Source organism: Micromys minutus, assembly GCF_963924665.1.
Source record: "Micromys minutus genome assembly, chromosome: 20".
Classification (NCBI taxonomy): Eukaryota; Metazoa; Chordata; class Mammalia; order Rodentia; family Muridae; genus Micromys; species Micromys minutus.
The window spans coordinates 28,291,358-28,304,908 of record NC_137955.1 but is presented as its reverse complement, the minus strand read 5'-3'; the positions used below and the strand labels follow the sequence as shown (position 1 = coordinate 28,304,908).

The 13,551-nt window shown below is 43.9% G+C and overlaps 2 pseudogenes across 2 annotated transcripts; both read right to left on the bottom strand.

The window, feature by feature from the left end:
- Window positions 1-9,016: 9,016 nt before the first annotated feature.
- LOC308433685 (protein SET-like) lies at window positions 9,017-9,616 on the bottom strand (annotated as a pseudogene). The gene has a single exon. The product of its transcript is annotated as a protein SET-like (transcript).
- Window positions 9,617-12,510: 2,894 nt separating this feature from the next.
- On the bottom strand, window positions 12,511-12,856 carry LOC308433768 (large ribosomal subunit protein eL30-like; annotated as a pseudogene). Its single transcript has one exon. The product of its transcript is annotated as a large ribosomal subunit protein eL30-like (transcript).
- Window positions 12,857-13,551: the final 695 nt, after the last annotated feature.

Genomic DNA, 13,551 nt, shown 5'->3' with positions numbered 1-13,551 from the left:
TAGTGACCAGTGTACCAAGATAATGGGCACAGTAGTGACATGTTACAGTAATAATCACTGCTTTCTGATTGGAGTTAAGGCCCAGTGCCTAGGAAGAAATTGTAGTGGTAAATATTTTTTAAAAAGGTGAATGGTTCTAGGTACCACACCACGCCGCCTCCTGCTACTTTCTGTCCTTAGCAGTGCAGCCCTCTTGTGACTCTGCTGCAGACTCTGCTCACATTCCCAGCATCCACCCTCTGTGGTTATTGTCATAACTCCCAGTAACCTGACAAAATCAAAACTCTTGAGGCTTGTCATTTATCAATCAGGGTTTATAACCTATCAGTAAATTCTCACTCCGCAAAATATCCACACAATAAATGAAGTTGATATAAACTGCCCACCTAGATAAGACAAATTGCCCTATAATTAGTTATCCATCCTTTATAAGACATTCATAGCTATTTAAAGCCACGTGGGGGTTGGTCATTCTCCATCCTATCTTTTTCCCTTCTATCTTTCCTCTCAAGAACTTTGCCCGCCTTTCTTTCTCACTACCCAGCCACAGGCCTCGCCTTATCTTGTGCCCGCCCTCACCTGCACATAGACTTCAACCCACAGGAAATGTACCCGATCCTGTAAATCTGGCCAAGAGCTAATGGCTAAGAAGTTCCGAGTCCCCAGTGCTGGGTGCCATAGTAGGTGTACTATCTCTATTCTGCTTAAGGGTCACAGTAGCAAAGTATCCTCCAAATTTGTTTCTCCATACCTATAAGTTAGTGTAGCTCTGTTCTCATTAGAGAGCAGACACTTGTTTGTTGTAATTAATATTAAATGGATGGCTTATCCCGTTGTCAGCCCCCAGCAGTCTTACTCTATGGACGTAGTTCTAGTGTGGAGCTGAGCACACACGTTCGGTCCCCACACCACTTGGCACTCTAAGCCACCTTTAAGAACTTAGGCGTGGTTCATTCCACCGCTCCTGTTGTTTGTCCCGGGTGAATACGACTGCTCCGACATGTTCCGTTTCTCCATTACCCAGTACAAACATGACTCCTAGGCCCAGTAGATTATCAAACAGGTTTATATGTTAAATTCTCAATCACCAAACCCTCAACACAATAAACTTACATCCAATAGACAGAGATATAAACTGCCCTTCTATTTGAGATAAAAGACCCACGAAAGCCCTTAGAAATAATAACGAACTTACCAAGCTGGAGACACAGAGAGAAATATCTTGTCTCCGCCTCCTCAACCTTTCCCTGCCTATCTCTCTTCTGTCCAATCATGTATCACCTTAACATAAATCTACACTTGTTAGTGCAGAAACTCATAGCCGATTAATACAGACAGTGTCTGGGAGTGCTTTGCCATAGATAGGACATCCTTATAACATCCCCTTCCACCAAGACTCAGGGATCATCTTTGGAAGAGGAGGCAGAAAGATTGTAAGCACTGGAGGTTAGGGGAAGGCCTAAGAGCTAGGGAAAATCATTGTGGAGCTGTCTCATGGTCTGGATGGGACCACTGAACTCAGGAACTTGGCAGCTGTGGTTCCCTACATGAGATCAAGCCGGGCAGCATCCCAGCACAGAGCAGGGAGGGGCTCATTAGCGTTCGTCCAGTTAATGGTTTCTGAGAGAGGGAGAGTTGGTTTTCTTTAAGGATGTAACCCTTGATAAGTCGACCATGCTCTTTTAAGGATGGCTTGACACCCCTAAGTAATTAGGTCAACACAACCTGGGTTAGGTGGGTTATAAAATAAATGAAGGCATGAAGTTAGGGGTTGGGGCAGATTTGGGAGGAGCTGGGGGTGGGATATCTATGATAAGGCAATGTGCAGGTATGGAATAATAAATAAAAATGAAAAACAAGCTTTAAGGTCCTCTCCCAGCGACATACTTATTCCAGCAAGGACACCAGCTGGGGACCAAGTGTTCAAACACAGGATCCTATGGGAGAATTTCACATTTAAAACACAACAGCTTATTTGTGCACATATAATGCACGTTGGCATAAGAACTGTCAGAGAACACTTAAGTCATCCTTTATTCAGACACCATTCCAAACGTCCATTTTCCAATGTCCTCTAGCAAAAGGTCCCAATCTAGGATTGGGGATCATTTAATTATGCTTTGTGATTTATTCTGGAAGTTCTTTTTTTCTTTTTCTTGATTTTCACAACTGTCATTTCTCAGATCCCTTAAGTGGAGCCGATGCAGGGAAAGGTGGAGGCTGTTCAAATGAGGGAGAAAGAGTGGACGGCAAACCAGGCTTTGGATTAGGTGGCCCGCATGTAGATGGAGAGGAGTGCGGGGCACGGGCGGACATCTGAGAGGAATAAGAACATACCTGCCTTCTTATATCACACGCTTAAACTTCGTGTCCCTTTCCTTATGGGTTTTCCTGGCGTAACGTCCGGAAATGCTACCCTAGACCATCAGCGTGTTTTTATGCCTCATGTTTGAAAGTGTCTCCTGGGGTTCAAGTTGAAACACTAACCCACTAAACATAATTTCAGAAGCCCCAAGGCTTTCTTCAGAGTCCTTAGCAACAGAGGGATTTTGTTTCTAGGCACCCATACCGAGATTCATTTGAACTCTGCTGCTTTTGAATATGAGAAATGGCTTCTTGCTCATTCTACAGCCATTAATTATTAGGCAGAGGAGGCTCTTAGAAACACTTGACAATGTCACATTTGAGCCCATCACAGTGGTACCTGAAATAGAAGCCACTTTCATCAGAAAAGCACCTCAGAAAGGTTGATGCTTGTACACATTAAAAATGAATCTAAATTGCATCCAAGACTGGGTTTGCTCACTTATATTTATAATTAGGGATGTGTGAGAGGTCTCAGTTTAAGAAGGCTTAGGATTTCTTTAAGTATTGAAAAGTTCAACTAGACAGGTTTGAGTGCTACATTTGTATAACCTCTCCCTTGCTGTAAACTGCCCTGTGGGGAGTCTGAGGTGGCTTAAGAGTCCCCATTTATTGAGTCCTGGGTAGGGAAACATAGTGGGTAGCAGCTGTGGGGCATTTATTTTCCCACCTAATTTTCATTATTCTATGAGAAACAAAAACTAGACATTTTGCCTAGGAAGAAGTCGAGGTTTCCAGAGAATCGCCAATGTGGTCCAAATAGCAGAAGTGGCAGGGGTGGGATTTGAACACCCGTCTGTCTGACTCCGAAACCTTAAGCCTGTATTTGCTTATGTTCATGTAGTGGGCACAGAAGGATGGCAGGATTCTTTGGGTTAAATGTTTTAGCAATGGACTTTACTGAAGTAACCTTTGCCCGAGTTTTCGCTGTTTAGCATCAAGAGCTATGATTAGCGCCTGACCCAGTGAAGTTCTGCTGGGTTCTTACACCCATCTCCTGTTTCCTCACCACTGCAGAAACGGTGGTTGTCCACACTTCCACCTCCAGCTAGCTCCTGTGAGAACCCTTGCTGATCCCTTAGGCCAGTGGTCTCTAACCTGTGTGTCTCCACCCCTTTGGGAAGTTATAGGTCAGATATTTACAGTACAATTCGTAACAGTAGCAAAATTACAGATATGAAGTAGCAGTGAAGTAATTTTTATAGTTGGGGGTCGGTCACCATGACACGAAGGACTGTGTTACAGGGTGGAAACACTAGGAAGGTTGTGAACCGCTGCTTTAGACTAGACTCAGAAGACTGAATGCACTAGTAAGATGTCATCCTGGCCAGTTGTGTATGAGGAGGCTGAGCTTTTGCATCAGGGCTGTGGTCTCTTTTGTCTGGTTTGGCTGGTTACCAGGCAACGTGTTATTGTGACTATAAAAAGCCTAACCATCAATGAAGATAATGCTGGGGAAAAGAAGAAATATACTAAATCCCTGACCTAGCCCCCTCTTTCCACTTTTACACAAATGACAGTGACTCCACCATTGGCTCTGGACTCAGAGGCTCTTTATGGTCAGTGTAGGATGTCTTCTGGAACCCTTTCAGCTTCGCTCTTAATCTTTCATATCTGGCTAGGGGCCCAGGATGAATGTGGTAACACACTTTCTTGCTTGGCAGCTTTTCTCTGCCTTGGCCAGTGTGGATCCCTGGGGGGAATCAAAGGGAGAGAATTTAGATATTTGTTCTTCTGGCTTCCATTCCCACCTCATGCCCACCGTTAGTCCCCGTGAGCCTCAAGGAACCATAATACATTTCCAACTTATTTTCTTTAGCCACCCCTTTGCCTGTTCTTTTGAACCTAATATATTCAGTAGGTGTATATATTTTAATATTGCTTCATGGTCTCTATAAAGTCCTCTCCATTAGTGACGGTTCTCTAGAAAGGCAAAAGGAGATAAGAGAGAACTTGTAAGGCAATGCACCTCACATTATTACAAGGTGTTTTCTAAAAAACAAACAAACACCAGAATCTCACTAAGTAGTCATGACTGGCCTTAAAACTTGCTACATAGATCAGGCTGGTCTTGAACTCACAGAGATCCACTTGCCTCTGCCTTCCCAGTGCTGGGATGAGCACCTGCCTAATCACTGAACTTTAAGGTCCTACTTAGGATGGCAGGTTGGAGAAGCAGAGACATGAGGTTAACAAGGTTGAAAGCCCAAGGACTAGGGCTAATGGCAAAGCTTTGGTCCAAGGCAGAAGGGCTAAAACCTAGAGTTTCCATGTTCAAGGCCAAAGGAAGATTGTGTTCAGCTTCAGGAGGAGAAAGAGGGGAGGGAGAGGAGAGAGAACATTCATTTTCCCCCTCTCTATGTTTTTGTTAAGCTGATTGGGTGGTGCTTATCCCTTTTTGGAAAGAGAACACTTTCCTTCTCTTTTGGAAATGCTGTCATACTTAACTAGCTTAGTGAGTTACCTCTAATTTTGTCCAGTAGACACTGCATCCAGATGGGATGACCTTGGTAGACCACATAGCCATGGTAACTAGGATTAAAGTTTTAGTCACTTCATTGGAATAAACGTGTGTAAGGAAAGAAGAAAACAATCACATAGACATGAGTTAGGAACTTATGTTACTCTCCCGATGCTTGTAGAGCAGTTCTGGGACAAGGTCAGTCAGTGTTGGCTGTCAGGGCAAACACCCGTTAAGGGCTTCTTGAGCTTCCTATGTTAAAGTGAGGACAATGACTGGAAAGAAGTGTGAGCATTTGGTCTGGGAACCTCATTACCCACAGAAGCAGCTGTCAGGCCTCACCTTTCACCTTAGCCAGACCTAACCCAGCAACTGTGGCTTCAGGAATAATGGGGCCTACGCTATTACTGCAGGTAATGAAAGGGGATGCTAAGCTTTCTCTAGTCTGTACTGAGGAGACCTTGGGAGTTTTGTGAGAATACTGCCTCTACTAAGGAAGTAACACCACAGATGGCCCCTCTCACTCTAGTGTGTAGAGAAATTTTAATCCAGCAACACGGCTGCTCTGGCAAAGGATCACATCCAAAGATCTTCTAGGTCTATGTGATCTGGCTGGAATACAGACATACCCTTGGTATACACCTTTAATTCCAAAGAATGAAGGTAACGTTGGTTTGTAAAAGGAAGCATCCATGTTTGAAAGTGTTGTCTAATTGAGGGGCAGATAAAGTGACAGATCATGGAAAGATTTGACACAATGTATCCAAGATAGGATATGCCAAACTCACACAAGAACAACACAGGAAGGAGAGGCTATTTAAGAGCAGAACAGATTTTTACAGAGTCCAATTGCAGAGAGAACAAGGTAGACATAGATGAAAAACAGAAGGAAACAGAGAAAGAGAATGAGTCAGAAGATTAGAACTGCCAAAGTTAGTTTGAGACCAAGTAGAGCAACTCAGGCAGAAGCCAAGAGAAGCTGGATTGAATCAGCTTGGAAGATTGGGTTATACGGAGGCTAGAAGCTTCAATTCCTACGCTTAAGGATAGTTAGAACAGGGAAAGAAATGCTCTGGGCTCCATGCCTTTACACAGCTTGGGCATAGCTTTCATCTCATCCCTTGATCTGAGGAAATAAAAGTGACATTTACACCACTATTTTGTTCCTTTTTGAGATAGACTCTCACATAGTTCAGTCTGGTCTTGAACTTGCTATGTACTAGGGGAGGACCCTAAATTTGTGCTTTATGCCTCTGCTTCCAGTGCACTGGGCTTATAAAGGGGCACCATCACACTCAGTTTATTTGCTGCTAAGGATTGAAACTGGGGCTCCGTGGATGCTAGGTAAGCTCTTTATTAATACAGCCAAACCCAGACAGATCCCAACCCTTACTCTTCAGTTTATGAGCCACTTGGACTTCCTTCCTTCCTTCCTTCCTTCCTTCCTTCCTTCCTTCCTCCCTCCCTCCCTCCCTCCCTCCCTCCCTCCTTCCCTCCCTCCTTCCTTCCCTTCCTCCCTTCCTCCCTTTCTCTCTCTCTCTCTCTCTCTCTCTCACTCACTCTCTTTCTTTCTTTCTCTTTTCTTTCTTTCTTTCTTTCTTTCTTTCTTTCTTTCTTTCTTTTTTTCTTCAGTTACTTTGGGCTTGGTTTAACAAATGGTTATAGGAAACATTCTCCGTTCACAATTTTACAATATTTTGTCTTGCTGTTTGAAAGTAAAGTGTAGGGCTGGAGAGATGGCTCAGTGGTTAAGAGCACTGGTTGCTCTTCCAGAGGTGCTGAGTTCAGTTCTCCAGAAACCACATGGTGGCTCACAACCATCTGTAATGGGATCCAATGCCCTCTTCTGGTGTGTCTGAAGACAGCCACAGTGTACTTACATACCTAAACAAATAAATCTTTAAAAATAAAGAAAATTGCAGAAATATATATATATATATGCACACACGTCTGCTTTGATGTTTTCACTTAAATAGTTTGGAGGTACTTTTCCAAAACCTTCTGTAGTAGTTTGAATGAGAATAGCCCCCTTGGGCTCATGCATCTGAATACTTGTTCCCAGGCAGTGAAGTGTTTAGGAAGGATTAGGAGGCGTGGCCTTGTTGGAGGAGGTGTGTTACTAGAGGTGGGCTCTGAGAGTTCGAAAGCCCCAGGCCATTCTCAGTCTTTCTGCCTCCCTCTTGCAAATCAAGATGGATTGCCTATTTTTTTTTTTTTTTTTTTTTTTTTAAATAAAGTTAGGGAGACAACGTTTGACACAATGTCATTATGCAGGTCAAATTTGGAAGGTCTGTTGAGTACCTGTTCTGACAGAAAAGCATCAGGGATTTCGAGTACACAGTAACAGCCCTCAGCGACTGTTCTAGTAGGAGCCAGCCTGGGCTAACATTTTCTTCTTTTTTCTTCCCAGTCCAAAAAAATATCTTTATGTTCCTCTATTGGAGCAAGACTCCTGACGTATATAGTGATATGTTTACTAAAGAGAGTCCTGTGCAGAAATTACACACTATCCACCTAGACAGATTTTGGTTACACTCAGCTTATTGATGGAGTCGTTTCATTTGCAGAGCTTTATACATCAGAAAACTTTGTCTGTAGATCACCTCTGAAAAAGTGGCTGTTGACGTTAGCTCTGTTTTACAGCGTTAAGAAGCGTATGCATCAGGCAGCTCCCGAAACACGGTTCTCTGCACAGCGACACCTAGCTGACAGCTCTTCGGCCACCCAGCTCAGAGTCACCACCGAGAGCTTCTGCTACACACCCGTGACAGACACTACCGACCACCCCGCCGGCTGCTTACCCTGACAGTCCGCCCTGGTCAGTTCACACTCCGATGAAGACACACCAGCAGCAGCTCTCCTTCACAGATGGCCTTAGAGCGTCAGGTCAGTGACAGTGGGAGCATGTGCTGCCATGAGATCCGGGTAACTAAAGGCCCATTAAAAAAAAAAAAAAAAAAAACAAAAAACCCAAAACCCAAATTGAGATAAAAAGTTACAACTCCACAGCAAGCTGTGCCCACACTCAGTTACGGAAACATTAAGGCATGATTCAAATCCCTTTTTAGGTGATCTACACAGTGCTGAGCTAATCCTGAAAAGTGCCTATTTTTTTTTAAAAAAAATGAAGTTAGGGAGATGACGTTTGATACAATGTCATTATGCAGGTCAAACTTGGAAGGTCTGTTGAGCACCTGTTCTGACAGAAAAGCATCAGGGACTTCGAGTACACATTGACTTGTGCACTTCAAACTATGAAATGAGCATCTTTTTCCTTCCAGTAAAAACTAGAGAGAGAGAGGGGGGGTGGGGGAGGGAAATTATTAAAGATAAAGTTACAACAGAAAATGGCAACTCCAAATAAAGCCCTCCAGGTTCTGTTGATTCTCCCTCCCAGCGAGTGGCAGGACCCAAGTCATCATCAGGAGACAAGTTTATTTTAAAAGTGTCACCTTAAACTGTAAGGATGTCTGATAAACATAACAAGTAAACACGCCAAAGGAGAAACCATGTTGTCAAATATCCACTGACGCCCCCAACCTGAAACCCACCATTGCTCACCGTCTATACCCCCTTCTTATTTTTTCTTTTTATTAAACAAGAGAAAGTAGACAGATCCATGTTGTTAAATGCCACCGTCTGTATTCACATAGAGACACAGTGTAATCTCTGAGCCCAATATACAGAGAAAAGAAAAAACTAGAATTCTATGACCTACTATGCAGGGGCCCAGCACCCTCCAGCCTCCAGCAGAGCCAAGGGAACTAGAAGGCTTTTTTTCCCACAGAGCATGGTGTTGAATCCACAGTTTGAGACAAGAAAGGATAAAAATGAATTTAGGACAGAAATTTGGAGATTCTTTTCCTGTTGTATTTTGCTCAAGATATCTCCCCTCCCCCCAGAATTAGTTGAGAACCGAGATGTTGAGAGCTCACAAACAGGGCGACTTAGCACAGGGGGACAGTGAGGAAAGGATGCAACTTGCTCCCAGGGACTGGGGAAAAATTAAAACATAAAAGAAAAATTGAATCCATCAATTCTCTGCTAGTCTTTATTGCCTTCATCCTCCTCTTCTTCCTCCCTTTCATCTTCACCTTCTTCATCCTCATCTTCTTCATCAATGTCTTCCAGCCCTTCCTCCTCTTCATCATCATCCTCTGCCTCTTCTTCGTTATCCATAACCACCAAATATCACCGTTGATGGCCTCTCCTAACCTCGTCAGAATGGTCAGTAAGCCGGGTAAAGAAGCTCTCTTCCTTGTCGGCTTTCTCCTGTGTTTGACGAGTGCTTTGTCAAGTCCTTTCCAGATTTCCACTTGATTCCGTGCACGTTGAAGACGGGTCACCACTCTCGTTCAGATGAAATCCTTTGGAGAGACCTTTATTTTCAAAGTAAGGATTTTCATCATAATAAAAATCTATTCTGCAACCTGATTTAATGTCTTCAGATCCTGTCACCAGCTCTGGTCAAACAATGCCGGCCTCGCCGTCTTCCTCCCCAGCGGCGCAGACACTTGTGAATGGTTGACAAATGTTGTTACTCAAAAGTTTGGGATTTTGGTGATCAATTCTGACCTCTTCTTAAAAAAAAAAATGGTTGGCGGAGTTTGTTATATTTTCGTTCTACTGTGGAAGTTTCGTCACTGGCTTGCTCACTATTTCATTTTGTACCTCATCAATATGTTCATTGGCTTCTTGCTGGTCTTTTTCTCCCTTCCGCAGGCCTGGAGAGACTTGTTTTCCAGCTTTGGGGCAGCAGTGGGTGTAGGTTTCAGTGCTGTTTGGGGCCATGGTGTGAGGGGGGTGGCCAGGAGACAGAGACCAGAGCAGAGGCAGAGTCTCCCCATCCCCGCCCCACCAGAGTTCACAGCAGGAAGAAACTTTTTCTGTTGAGATAGGTTCTCTGTGTAGCCCAGAGCAATTTCACATTCACAAGCCTCCTGCTCCAAAGTGCCTACTATGTGTGGCTTCACTTTATGACTAGTTCACAGTGAGGTACACACGTTGAGAATAGCCAAATGGAAGGGTTGGCAGAGCATCTTTGCTCCTGACTGTGACGTCGCCAACACAGGTCTGGGTGTCGGCCCCCCCCAATGCATTTTGTGGAGTGCTTTAGTTTCTTTTCCCTTTAATGAGATTAGACACTCTGACAAAAGCAAGTTGAGGAAGAAAGGGTTTGTTTTAAGCTCACAGTTGGCAGAGTGTGTTCTTACCATATTCAACCCACAAGCTTGGTTACAAGATTACCTGAGCAAATAAACCGGAAGTCAGTGAATGTGGAAATCTGAGTCTGCGCAAGCCTGAGCTGTGGCCAGAGCAGACATACGGGCAGGAAATGGGACTCCTGCTCTTAAGTGCCGGCTGGAAGCTTAATACGGGAGGTGATGTCACACTTGGCTATCAGCAGGTTTCATTCTTTCCCCGGTCTGTGCAGACGTCTTTCTTAGAGGAAGCATCTGTTGAAAAGGTCTTGATGATTTATGAAGGTATCAGGCTGAGAAACCACTTGTTGCTGCTCTTCAGCTGGACTCCCCAGAACCAGAGTCTCTTTTTTGCGACTGGAAAATTTGGACTCTGTGCTTTTTTTTTTTTTTTTTTTTTTTTTTTTTTGGTAGCTCCAGTAGATGTTTAAACAGAGGTGTGTTCTATGGGTGTCTGAGAAGTATCATGAGCTATGTGTTAATACTGTATACAGGGAATTTCTTGCTGGCTTTGGATCGCACCCTCATGAAAGCTCCGTTCAGGGAATCTGGAAAGTTCGTGCTGTGTCTGGTTTGAGACCTCTCTACAGCAGCAGGTCCTCTCAAGGAGCATGCAAGCAACAGGCAGATGGTCCTGCAGCGCCACCTGGTGGCTCCAATGGGGATAGAACGGTGACCACACTGGTCATACTGGTGAAATACATTATTTCCAGTCAGCTCTGGACCAGAACTCTTTTGTTAAACACAACAAAGATTATTAGGCGAAAAACAAAAACAATAAAGGCATAATTTTTATTATTAAATACATCAAGTTGTGACACTTCAATTAATATAACCTTAATTTAAAAAAGACAAGGAAAACGAAAACTGTTCAATTTGTTTGTGAAGCTCTAGGGGAGTTGGAATGTAATTACTACATCTTCATATTAAATAAACGCTCTGATGTGATTTTGGACAAATGCCATAAATATAAATATTGCTTTACAAATGAACTTGTTTCTTTTTAAAATGTATCTAATTTAGCTGAGTTTGGTGGCACATGTAGTTAATCACCGACATTTAGGAAGCTGAGGCAGCAAGATTATGAGTTTGAGGTCAGCCTGGGTTACATAGTAAACTCCAGGCTAGCCTGAGCTACATGAGGAGGACCACCAGCCCAGGGATGGCTCCACCCACAACAGTCTAGGCTCTCCCCCGGCAACCTCTAAGCAAGAAAATGCCATACAGCTGGATGTTAAAGAAGCATTTTCTCAGTTGAGGTTCCCTCCTTTCAGATGACTCTGTCTTGTGTCAAGTTGACATGAAACCAACCAGAACACACTATAAAAATTATATTGTGTGGGACAGGCATGGTGTCTGACACCTTTAATCCTTGCACTTGGGAGTCAGAGGCAGGTGGATCTCTGTAACTTCGAGGCTAGACAGGGAAACATGTCTTACAGTATGTACATGTGCACACACACACACACACACACACACACACACACACTGCCATCTTGCAGAATAGATGGCCAGTTCTTTATAAGCTCATGTAAAGGGACCTAGAGAGACTACTCAATGGCTTAGAGCACAGGCTGTCTTGTAGAGGAGGACTGGGGTTCTGTCCCCAGCACCCACATGAAAGCTCACACTATCTGTAACACCAGTTCTAAAAGAGTTAACACCGTTTCTGGCCTTCTCGGGCATCAAGCACACACACAGAACATGCAACACTATATTATTATGATTTTTTTTACAAATAATTAAAATTTTCAATTAAAAAAAAAAGAGTGTTTGTGGAGTCAGCCACAACGGCGAAGTGAGGTGAGGGATCATTGAAGTCCAGTCGTCTGACCATGAATAAATCGTCCCATGTCCCACCGAGGGAGGATCAGTAAGCCAGGGCATACCCCAGTTTGCTCAGCCAGCCACCAGTACCACTGTGACCTAAAGTGCTTTGAGAGAGGAAAAGGCTACCCACAATGCATCAGCAGCTGCTTCTTCTTCTTTAAGACTTTATGTTTATAAGTACAGTGTGTCTCTGTCTTCAGACTCACCTGAAGAGGGCATCAGGTCCCATTACAGATGGTTGTGAGCCACCACGTGGTTGCTGGGAATTGAACTCAGGACCTCTGGAAGAGCAGTCAGTGCTCTAACCACTGAATCATCTCTCCAGCCCCAGCAGCTCTATCTTAAACTGTCTGCTCAATGTTCTCTGAAACAGTGCTGACAAACTTTAAGACATTCCCGGGTCACCTGAGGATCTTGTTGACTGGAGAGAGGAAGCCTAGGGTTGCACCTGAAATCTGCATTTCTAATAAGCTTCCAGGGAAGGATAGTTTCCAGTTAGCCAATCAGCTATTTTTCTTCCCAGTCATGTTTTACCTCAGAGTTTGAGGAGGAGGCAATGAGACCATAGTCCATCTGCCTTTGCTGATTCCCCAACTTCCTTTTTTCTTTTCTCAAAAGGAGCTCTGGCAAAGTCTTATTGAGGGAAAACTTTGTTTACTTCTTACCAGTCTGTTCTGGCATGCTTCTAATAAATCAGAATCACCTGGGTCAAAGGTAGCCCGTGTGCACACTCTGTAGTATTTCCCACACGATGTCCCCAATTCAATATTATTGCCACTGTAGTGATGGACACCAATTTTAGCCAACATGGCGTAGTATTCTATTTCAGATCTCCTCAAAGCCGGGCAGTTGTTGGTGAGGACAACCAACTTTGCTTTGGTTGTCTGATCATCTTCAGAGTCTGTTTGTACCCCAGCACGTACTTTCCACTTTTCATAACAAGATGGAGCCTAGAGTTGATCGACCCCAGAGACTTTTTCATCTTCTTTGCGGCCACCATCTTCTTGCCTTATGTGAGGGACGATCCCCAAACAAAATCAGTGCCAAAATGGCTGGGGAGCGAGAAAGGTGATTCCCCAACTTTCAACACCCCAGTTTCCACAAGAGGCATTCTGAGCCCCTGAAGATCGACGCTGCTTCCCACCGGTTCCTTCTTGGATTCCATCTGGATAGCCAACGTGACCCACTACCTCTTTCCCGAGTGAGTGTCAGCCTCACAGTGTGTCACTGACACAGGAAACCCCCGTGAATAAAACATAAGCCCTGAGATCCAGGATATTCAATCTCCATGTAATTCTACAGCACCTGATCATGTCAGCTACAGCAGTGGGCAGAGGCCACAGTTACTGGGAAGGTCTGCTGTTGACTGTCTGAAACAGACTTTTCACTGAGAAGGTCCCTTCATACATTTTAAGAAAGCGAGATAACATCTGTACCCTTTTATTAACAGTCATTACATGCATATCTTAGTGGCAGTAGATGGATGTGAAATAAATGTATGACTTAAACAAAATTATAGAAGCTCAGTGTAATCAAATAGCCTAAGGTGTTCACTTTTTTGCCAGAAGGTGGTAGCAAAGCTTACGGTCAGACCTTGGATAAAATTTTTAAGTGTCATCACTCAATGGAAAAACCAAACCAAACCAAATGGAAAGGAACACCAAGAACAAACTAGACAAAATGAAAGGCTTATCT